Below are 9679 nucleotides of genomic sequence, written 5' to 3'. Positions count from 1 at the left end.
ATGCACATTGGTGTTTTGTCTGCATTTATGTCTGCCTGAGGATGTTCAATCCTCTGGAACTGGAGTTACAGACCATCTTGAGCTGCCATGGAGGTGCGGGGAATTGAACCCTGGTCCTCTGGAAGAGTAGCCAATGTGTCTTAACCACTGGACCATCTCTCCAGCTTCCTCCATCTTTTGATGGTAGGTGATACTGGATTTGAGTTTGCTGCCAAACATTGTAGAAGACGACAGTTTAAAACTGGAAGGAAGAGAGGTGATGTGGTGCTTGTGGGTACAGGAGAGTGCTGGCCTCTGAGGGTGAGAGTCAGTGGGGTGGTGGAATCGCAGTGGCTTGACAGGTGGAGACCCGATCCCAGATGAGGAAGAAAGAAAGGGGGGCAAAGAGAAGGAAATGTAGGGGATCATTTCCCTTTCATGATCATTGATTTCTGTGTCGACAGGAAACTTACTAGCTTGGGCAATCGAGTACAACAAATCAAGCAACATGAAAACGTCTTCAGTTTGAATGTGCTTTCACTTGCAAAGAGGAACAATTAGTGTCAGAAAATGGCTGTGTGGGTCCTTTAAAATCTCATTCCCAGAATGTGCAAGCCAAGCAAACCAGCATTTCTAAAAAACGGCAAAACATCTCGCATTGTACTAGGGGTAGAGATAGCTGGTACATTGATCAGATGGACTCACGGCTTTTAAACCAGAGTGGACACCCAAGTCACCCCAACAGCTTTCCGTCCAGTGGGTCTGGGCTCCAGCCCAAGAATGGATCTTTGTAACAAGTTCTCAGGCCAGGCTAGGGCTGGCCTTTCGTCTGGCCTTTGAGAGCCATCGTAGAGGCTGTTTAGCACCATGGCTCCCTGGTCCCAGGAGGCAAGGAGGAAGGGCGTCTATAAGCTGACCTCCTGAGAGCCCACTCCGAGGGTTCTTTTGGGTTTAAGGTCCAAATTGCTTCTGAGTTTGGAGAACAATATTCAACTTACTGTTGATACAGCCACTCTCTGTTTTCTAAAGAAAGGAAGAAGTACTTCGATGTGAGTCTCAGCTCTAGAGCTTTGGTTCAGTTCTAACAAGCTGAGTGGTCTTAGACCAGTCACCTAATCCCGAATTCCCTTCTTCATCTGTAAAATAAGAAATTGCTTTAGTTGACCCTTACTATTTTTTCTTGCTCTGAGACTTATTGTGTCCAATTGGGCCTCAGACGGAGTAGGAGTAATTGATATTACAGTGCCAAATCCCCAGTTCACCTTTGTGACTCCTCGGCTGTGTTTGGAAGTTCTGCTTCACTGGAGGTCATGGAATGCCTTAGTGACCAAGGTTCCCTAAGTAGAATTCAGAGTCCCCAGCAGTACTGACTATACTACTGTCATCCCATATCCCTTCCTTTCACTTGATGATTTCCCCCTTAGTTGTTAGCAGTAACTCTTCAACAACATTTGTTTGTTTTCTGTTCAAATTAGAAAAGAAGCCATTTTTTCCCCCAAGAAATGTAATAAGATTTCAGCCTCTCCCTGTGATACTCAGTTTAATTCTTTGCGCCTGTTGTTTGTGTGTTTTGCCACCAGATAGCAGAATTACTCTTGTTATAATATTTGTATAACGTAGATGGTCTCATTAGAAGCTCTTAGAGACATAAGGGAGAGGAAGTGTGTCCAACGTCAGCATCCGAGAATAATTGGTTCTGGAGAAAAAAGGACTTTATGTGACTTCACGTGAAAATGCTTACCAAAATGTGATTGGTTCTCCACCTTCCCCCAGGGGGAAGGACTCTAAACTAATCGCACAAATGTGTTTGGTTGCTCCTGTATCTAGTCAAACAGAGATTTTTATTTTCAAAGATGTGCCCAGAAAGGAGCCCATCTGCCTCCCACCAGCTTTAGGTGAACTCAGTTCTGCAGACTGGTAGTTCAGGTCCCTGGAGAAGGCATTGTGGCCTGGACAAGGCCATGAAAGAAACCATTGTTTTCAAGTTACTCACGGATGTTATAATTCGTACAAGGAAAGTTCTGTGGCATTTGAATCTACCTCTGAAAACTCCCTTGTCATTTTTCTTGAAGACTTGTCTCGCGGTTACTGACTGGCTTAACTCTGCTTTAGCCACTGATTTTCTGTGCAGTTTGAGCAATACTTTTGTTGACTTAGTAGAATCCTGACTATTTTGTAAGATTTACAATTTCCTTTTTATTCTTTGTTATAAAACTGTTAGCTTGAAATACAAGACTAAGCAGTGTATATTAAATTAAGTAGTAAGGGGGAAAGGTTTTGTCTCCCCAAATCTTTATTTGTGTTACATATTATTTATTTATTTATTTATTCTATTGAAAATAGATTTCCTTTTTAAAAATATATATTCTGATCATGGAAATATATATTCTGCTTCCTGTCTCTCATCTTCTCCCGGATCCACCCTGCCTCTCCATCCACCCAACTCCAGGCTTTCTCTCTCTCTTGTATGTTGTTGCATTTTAACATGCAGCCTCCAATCCACACCTGTGTGTGAATATTCACATGAGGGAATGTTCAAAGCAATATACAGGCTTCCCATGCGTTTGCTTTCATAGCTTAAAAGCACTTTCAAATTTGATTTTGGTTTCATTGGTAGCACACACAAAGGCTACATCAATCAGCTTTAACTACAGGTTTGTTCTATGAGAAGCCACCTCCAAACTCTGGCTTAAAGTGACAGTCACCCATTCTCATAAAATGCACAGGCTGTAATCTTGACCTGAATCTGTCCACTTGTGCTCAGTTGCTAAAGGAGGGAGAGTTGAATCAGATTTTGTAAATTTAAGTTCATCGGAAATATTTTTGGAGTATGACATTCCCCCCGAAACCCCCCAGTCTCTCAGCATTGTCTGGCTTTCACTACTGGTTCTGCTTCATAATGACTGTGTTAACCTGGACAATTTGCTTAAACTTTCAGTGCATTTATTTCTTCACCTTTCAAGTAGGAATAAAAATAGCACCCAGTTCACTGGTTTTCATGAGACTGGAATGAGATCTTTAGCAGATAATCACCTGGCATAGACAGACTATTTACTAAATGTTAGATTTTCTGTTTATTAAGGAAAAAAACTACCTGGTTGTGATGGAGAAGAATGTGTTGGGAATAGGAGGAAGGGAAAATTATGAACATGGAAAAAGAAGGAAGGCTTGAATCTATCTCTAGTTCTCTGATCATATAAATGAAAGACTCTGGCAAAACCAATATTGTATATGATGAAATGCTACATACACAGCGCCATCCATTCTGGAGTGGACTCTGCCATAGAATTCAACAATTGAAGCAATTGAATCTGCATATTCATTCTAGAAACATCTCTTGATGACTGTCTCTATCTAATAGACGGGGAAACCCAGGCACAGCAAGGTCATGTTACACACTTAAGGTCAGCCTGCTGGGTCAGAACTAGGATTCAAGTGCTGGGCATCTGTAACCTTTGACCTTCAACCTTAGTGATTTCCCATCACAAGGAGTAGCAGGATGAAGGTCAGGTTATGGGGTGGTGACACCTTCAGTTGGTGATATGATCCATAGGATCTGAGTTTTAGAATGTACCTCTCTAGTCATTCCTTCGGAACCTGGAGGTTTGGGACGGTCTTCTGTCTTTTTTTGTTTTGTATTTGCTCCTATTTTCCAGGTCATTCCCAAGAGGAAAAGACACTGCAGGGAATACAGACTGCTAGGGAATCTCTTTGTAAAAGATGTGGCAATCCATCCTCTGGCTTGCTGACTCCTCACTCTCCTTAATGCAAGGAAGAGAATCAGGATCACTCTCTCAGCTTTCTTTTGCTCTCTAGTAATAGGGCTTTTTATTGCTAACTTAAGGAACAGGGGATGAGTGAAAACAAGCTAGGTTTTTATGTATAACTCTATCCTGCAAAGAGAAACCATGCCATGCTAATAAATCTTTCATACTAAAAAATGCATGCACACAAGGCAAAGGACAGTGTTTGTAAATCTCACTGAATTAAGTTTAACTTTGGTGCCTTTTGGCAAATGGAGTTCAGGGATGAGGACTGTGGTATGCTGATCTGATACTCTGTGAGGGACAATTACAAGAATAGGCAATTTCACATTTGAGTTCTAAGATTCTGGCTTACAAAACGCTTAGTTGAAGCTGTGAAATGTTTCAGAGTTCACGTTTATAAAGCTGCAGTCATCATGGATAGGCCGGGCCATGTATGTGCTGTACTGCAGTTGTCATGGATAGGCTGGACCACCTATGTGCTGTACTGCTGGCTCTGTATTTGGAATTAGGCATTTTTTTTTTTTTTTTTTTTTTTTTTTTTTATTATTTGGTGTTGCTTGTATCTCAGCTGAGCCAGCTCTCTTTGATCCAAACAAGATAGGGTGGATTTTATTAAAAATTTAACACGTATCTCATAGCAATATTTACTTTAATGTGGTAAATAAAGAAATTCTTTTTTCTGAATGAGATATGTTGGTAAGATAAACTCAATGTTGTAAGATAAATATTAACTTTATAATGAAAACTACAGAGCGTCTTATCTGGCACATTGCATCTGTATTTCTCTGAGGAGATGAGAAGGTACCCGTGCTTCTTGCTGTACCTTGCAAGAGAGGTGATAATTTAGATTTTAATCCTTAATTATCTGTCCAAGCTCACTTTCGAGTGACATGTCACCCTGTGTATCCTTCTACTTCTAATTTTAAAAAGATCGAATATGTTAGCTCAGGCAAGAGCCTCGCTGGTCTGAGAGTTGGAAAAGTACAACTAGGCACTTTTACACGCCGGAGTCTTGGAGCAACTGCTAACTTTAGTAGGCAAAATTCATTAGTGGAAAGGAGACTTCGGGAGTTTTAAAGTCAAGTGTCTTCTGGGGACTCAGGTGAACGTAACGTAGGATCCAATTACGCAGTGCCGGAGTGAAGTTCAAAGGACACCTCTGATAGTTTTGATAAAGTTACCACTCTGGAAAGAACCAAGATATACTACTTTCCACTGTGGCGATTGTCCATGTCTGGGTACCTTCACACAGTGGCACCAGTTATGAATCCTGTAAGTGACCTATTAATAACAGCGATATGAATGAAGTGTGCTGCCTAGAAAATGAGGCTGCCCGGCTCACATAAAATACCATTTTCTTTTCATAATTTACGGGATGTGTTGTTCAAGGAGATGAAGTATTTCATGTTGGTCAGTTTGGGCCCCGCCAAAGCCTAATACAATGTAGAATATTTGTAATGGGTGACTGACAAAACCGTGTTTCCTGTCGCTCAGCCTTTTTGTGATCACAAACACCAAGGCCACAGACACAATTTCTCACTGGCTTTATCTCTTTGGTACTTACAAATACTATTGGGGACTTAAATAAAGCAGGCAAACAACCTCGTTTTTATTGTGTGCCATCAAGTTATGAAAAAATTGGAATTCCAAGCTGTGGTCCTTGCTTTCAAGGGGCTGATAGTCTTGGAGGCAAAAGATTAATTCTTTGTGCAAATGATGTTAATCAACCAGTTCTCTCAACTTTTGCATATTTACTGTTTGCAAGAAATCATATTCAGAGGTAAATCAGGTTCCCATCTTCCTCAAGGCTCACACATGTTGAGTTATTAGCAGGGTACAGAGAGTGCAGATTGCATCGGACATGCTTCAAGAACTTAGAGTCCATGCAGTGTGTACTGGAAGATAGAAAGGACTCTGTTTTTAGAAAAACGATGCATGTATTTTCAAAGCGTGTGCATCTCAAATTATATTTTTCGGTTCACAAATATTTTGAAGAGCATAAACCATATGATGCACTTTAAAAATAACTTGTATAAACCCTTTTATACTGCAAAGGTCTATCTGGACCTGAATGTAGTAGCCAACACCTGTAATCCTGGCACTCAGGAAACAGAGGGATCACTGAAAGTTCAAAGCTAGCCTGATCTATGTCAAGAGTTCTAAGCCAACAGGGGATATGTATTGAGACTTTGTCCCAAAAAATAACAACAAAACAGCTTTAAAAAAAACAATACAACAACCCCCTGCCCATAAACAAAAACCAAGCAAGCAAGCAAACACAATTGATCTGGCATCCTGTATGCAGCTGGTCTTGATCTCCTTTGACATATAACCATACATTTTTGTCTCAGCTGTTGGCATCTCCTTTTGTGGGAAGACCAATACAGGCAAATCTCTTTTGTTTTCCTATACTTCTGTATTTCTGTATTTCTTTTTTGCTTGCCTATGAGAGTCGTAGTCCCAGACCAAGAGCTACATTTCCTGCTCATTCACTTGACCTGTAGATAGGTTTCAGGTCGGTGGAAGGAAAGGTGAGTTAGGGTTACAGGTGAGGCCACTGAAAGTCGATTCTGAGTGTGACTCTGACTGGGTACACATCCATGGCGATTTGGAGAACCACCTTATTGCACATCATTCTTTATTGTGGCCCTCTGTGGTTTGTGTTTCTATCTTCCCTAACATACCTTGAGCTCCTCTGGAGATGGGGGACAGGGATGTCATTGTCATGTTGTAGGTTAAAAAAAAACTATCGATGACCAGCAGTTGAAAATGCACTAAATTGAATGTGGTGCTTTATTTGAAATGGAGATAAGTTGAATTTTTTACATCTCTTCCTCTCCCTAGTGGTATGAGTGGTAAGTTTCCTAATATATATGGGGCTTTTTTTTTTTATACTTAAAAATGCAATGAAAATACATCTCCTCATAGAGCTGCATGGAATGTTGCATTGTTGATAATTAATGCATATGCAACACGCTTGGCATATAATGAAAATACCTACGATATTTCTTATATATTTGTTTGGTTTCCCTGCCTAGTACCAACCTTGTTTGCAGCAGGTATTCAATAAATGTTGAATACAACACACTCAGGATGGACATATGATTATGGTAAAAATATACCCAACAAATGTGTACTGCATGAGTGAGTGGTTCTTGTCCTGGATCAAATGGTCCAGAGAACCATCTGGGGATTACTCATCTCAAAGTTAGCGCTGAGAATTTTAGCCAGTGGGGGCTCTGCTTCAAACAATGATTCACATGAGAAGCAAATCAAATGTGAATTTGAAAAGGAGAGGTAAAACACATTGTTTCTTATTAGGCTTGCTCTTTGATTTTCATTAGGCGTTCTGCCTGATTCTTGTGAGGAATGCCGTGATTTCCTTTAGGTCCTGGCCATTTGGGGTCAGTGCTCGGATGCTATCTAATGATGTCATTATTTGACTTTATTACTTACATGATGTAGGTAATGATTCAGGGTTTATTCCAGAAAAAAATCCTAAGCACCTAATGCTGATTGGTTTAATGATACAAAAACTAATTTGGAAAGAATGGAAGGTTTCCTGGGGCACAGCTGATGATGTGAATGTGAAAAAGCTTCATTTCCCACACTTAGAGAATGGAAACAGTGCGCAATTACGTGTTCTTTCAATGAGGTGTTTTCTTTGAAATGGAAGAACCTGGAAACCAGCCATCTGAGAAAGGTGGAGAAAATGGAAATAACCATGCCAAGGTTGCTTTTCCTTTTTTTCTGTTTCCTTTATTGCTGGTATATTTATTCTTGGCTGTAAACACTTGCTTTCACATTTTTATCCTCTTTAATATGGAAATCCAATGGAGAGACTGATGAGATTGGCCACGTCTGTGGAGTTAAAATGAACTTTGTAATTTTGTTCATCAGCTTGGGGTCAATGGTGTAGAGATTCTGTACGTTGTAAATGTAAATATGAATATGACTTCCATGTGCTGACTTCATTTATGCAGAAGGCAAGCTCAATTCTACTGTCTGCCATCACCTACCTCCTACCAACTAACAATTAGTTAAATAAGCCAGCATGGATTCTTCAAGTCAGCTTTTCTTGACATCCATGGTTCTTATCCAGGATCTTTAAGGGAGATTTGCTGCTGGATTTGATCCTTGTGATACATCAAGAGGCACGAGAGACCAACCATTGCTTCCTCTTGGTACTTTTCATCTGTATGACATGGAGTAGGTCACAGAATGACCCCAGTTGTTGGCGATAAACAACACTTCTAGCAACAGCTTCACTGATGTCAGCTTACTGGCCCTAATTAAAGGAGCAAATTACCCACTTTTCTGTTTTGATTTTCTGAATCTGCATCCCACAACACTGACACTGCATGTTATTTAGCAAACAGGGAAAAGATGGATGTTTATCATTTACTCATATCATTTGTTTCAATAAGAAGAAGAAATGTTTAAGAGCTTCATTTTTAAGCAAATCCTGAAATTTTTTACTCCCATAAGGCTTTGTCATCAAGACTTTGTCATTTTCACACCTGTAGAAGGACGATTGTAAATAAAACAGTTAAAATGAAGCCATGAGTTCAGTTTCTTTTCCTTACTCAGGCAAGACTTTGTATATATTCTCGAAACTGTCTTTTACCAGGATGCAAAATGACCGATTCACCAAACTTTATTAATTTCCTTCCAATCGTTCAGAGCCTGACATTTTCTATTTCTGGTCAGTGATGCAGGTTTTTTCCAGAATTTGATGTATGTTTTTTTAAAGTGCTAAGAGTATGACAGTTGAAGACCAAATTATGTCTGAGGGAAGAAGATAGTGGAAGAGCGACAAAGGACCTGAGGTCAATCTCTAATCATGGTATTGATTTGTCGGGCAGAGTTGGTATGATGGTTTGAATATGCTTGGCCCAGGGAGTGGCACTATTGGGAGGTGTGGCCTTGTGGAGGAAGTGTGTCACTGGAGAGGTAGGGTTTTGAGGGTAATCTATATGCTATAGCTCTTCCCAGTGTGAGACCCAGAAGTCTTCTCCTGGCTGCCCTTGGATCAAGATGTAGAACTCTTAGTTCCTTCACTAGTACCCCTCTGTGTGGACAGTACCTTGCTTCTTGCCATGATGACAATGGACTGAATCTCCAGTCCATTTAAGCCAGCTGCAATTAAGTGTTGTCTTTTATAAGAGTTGCATTGGTCATGGTGTCTCTTCACAGAAACGGAAACCTTAACTAAGACAGTTGCACCAGCTCTGACCACTCATGGCCTTCACATAAAATGAGGAGTTCATTTTATAATCTTCATATAAAATGGAGCACCCAAGGTTGTTTACATAGATCCTGGGTAGATGTCTCATCTAAAAAATGGCATACTTAAAGTACCTACCTCATACAGTATAGTCCTAAGACAAATTTAAATATATGTATTGTAAATTTAAATTATGGATGTCTATGTATTTATGTGTCATACATTTTAAATATGCATTAAATATTTACTTGTAATAAATTAAACTTGCATAAAATACATGTATATGTTTTGCCTGCATGGATGTCTGTGCACCATATGTGTGCCTAGCATCCAAGGAGGCCAGAAGGGGACATCAGATCTCTAGGCCTAGAGTTACAGATGGTTGTGAGTGGCCATGTGAGTTCTGGGAATTGAACTTGGGTCTCCTGGATGAACAATAAGTGTTCCTAACTACTGAGCCATCTCTCCATTCTCCATATGCATTTTTAAAGTTTGGTGTGTGTACAAGTAAGAGCTCACAAACTTATTGCAGTAAAACTTGGAAATGGAGTTAATTGGATGCTTTTGTTGGTCCAATCTTTGCTCTGAACTAATATTGGCCTCTGGGCCCAGTGTGGAGCTTGCTTAGTATATTCAAAGACCTAGGTTTGATTCTCAACACCTATAAATAGAAACTAAGATAAAAATGTTCTTCAAGGGAGGGGTT

General features: G+C 40.1%; 1 long non-coding RNA gene across 1 annotated transcript; it reads right to left on the bottom strand.

Moving 5' to 3' along the window:
- Positions 1-498: 498 nt before the first annotated feature.
- Positions 499-1300, bottom strand: LOC116084678. Its single transcript, XR_004116214.1, has 2 exons — positions 1242-1300; positions 499-1115 (listed from the first exon to the last, which is right to left on the bottom strand). It is a non-coding gene; the product is annotated as an uncharacterized LOC116084678 (long non-coding RNA).
- Between the last annotated feature and the right edge of the window lie 8379 nt (positions 1301-9679).

This window comes from Mastomys coucha, unplaced genomic scaffold, assembly GCF_008632895.1.
Source record: "Mastomys coucha isolate ucsf_1 unplaced genomic scaffold, UCSF_Mcou_1 pScaffold9, whole genome shotgun sequence".
NCBI classification, from domain to species: domain Eukaryota; kingdom Metazoa; phylum Chordata; class Mammalia; order Rodentia; family Muridae; genus Mastomys; species Mastomys coucha.
This window is presented reverse-complemented; position numbering and strand designations above follow the sequence as displayed.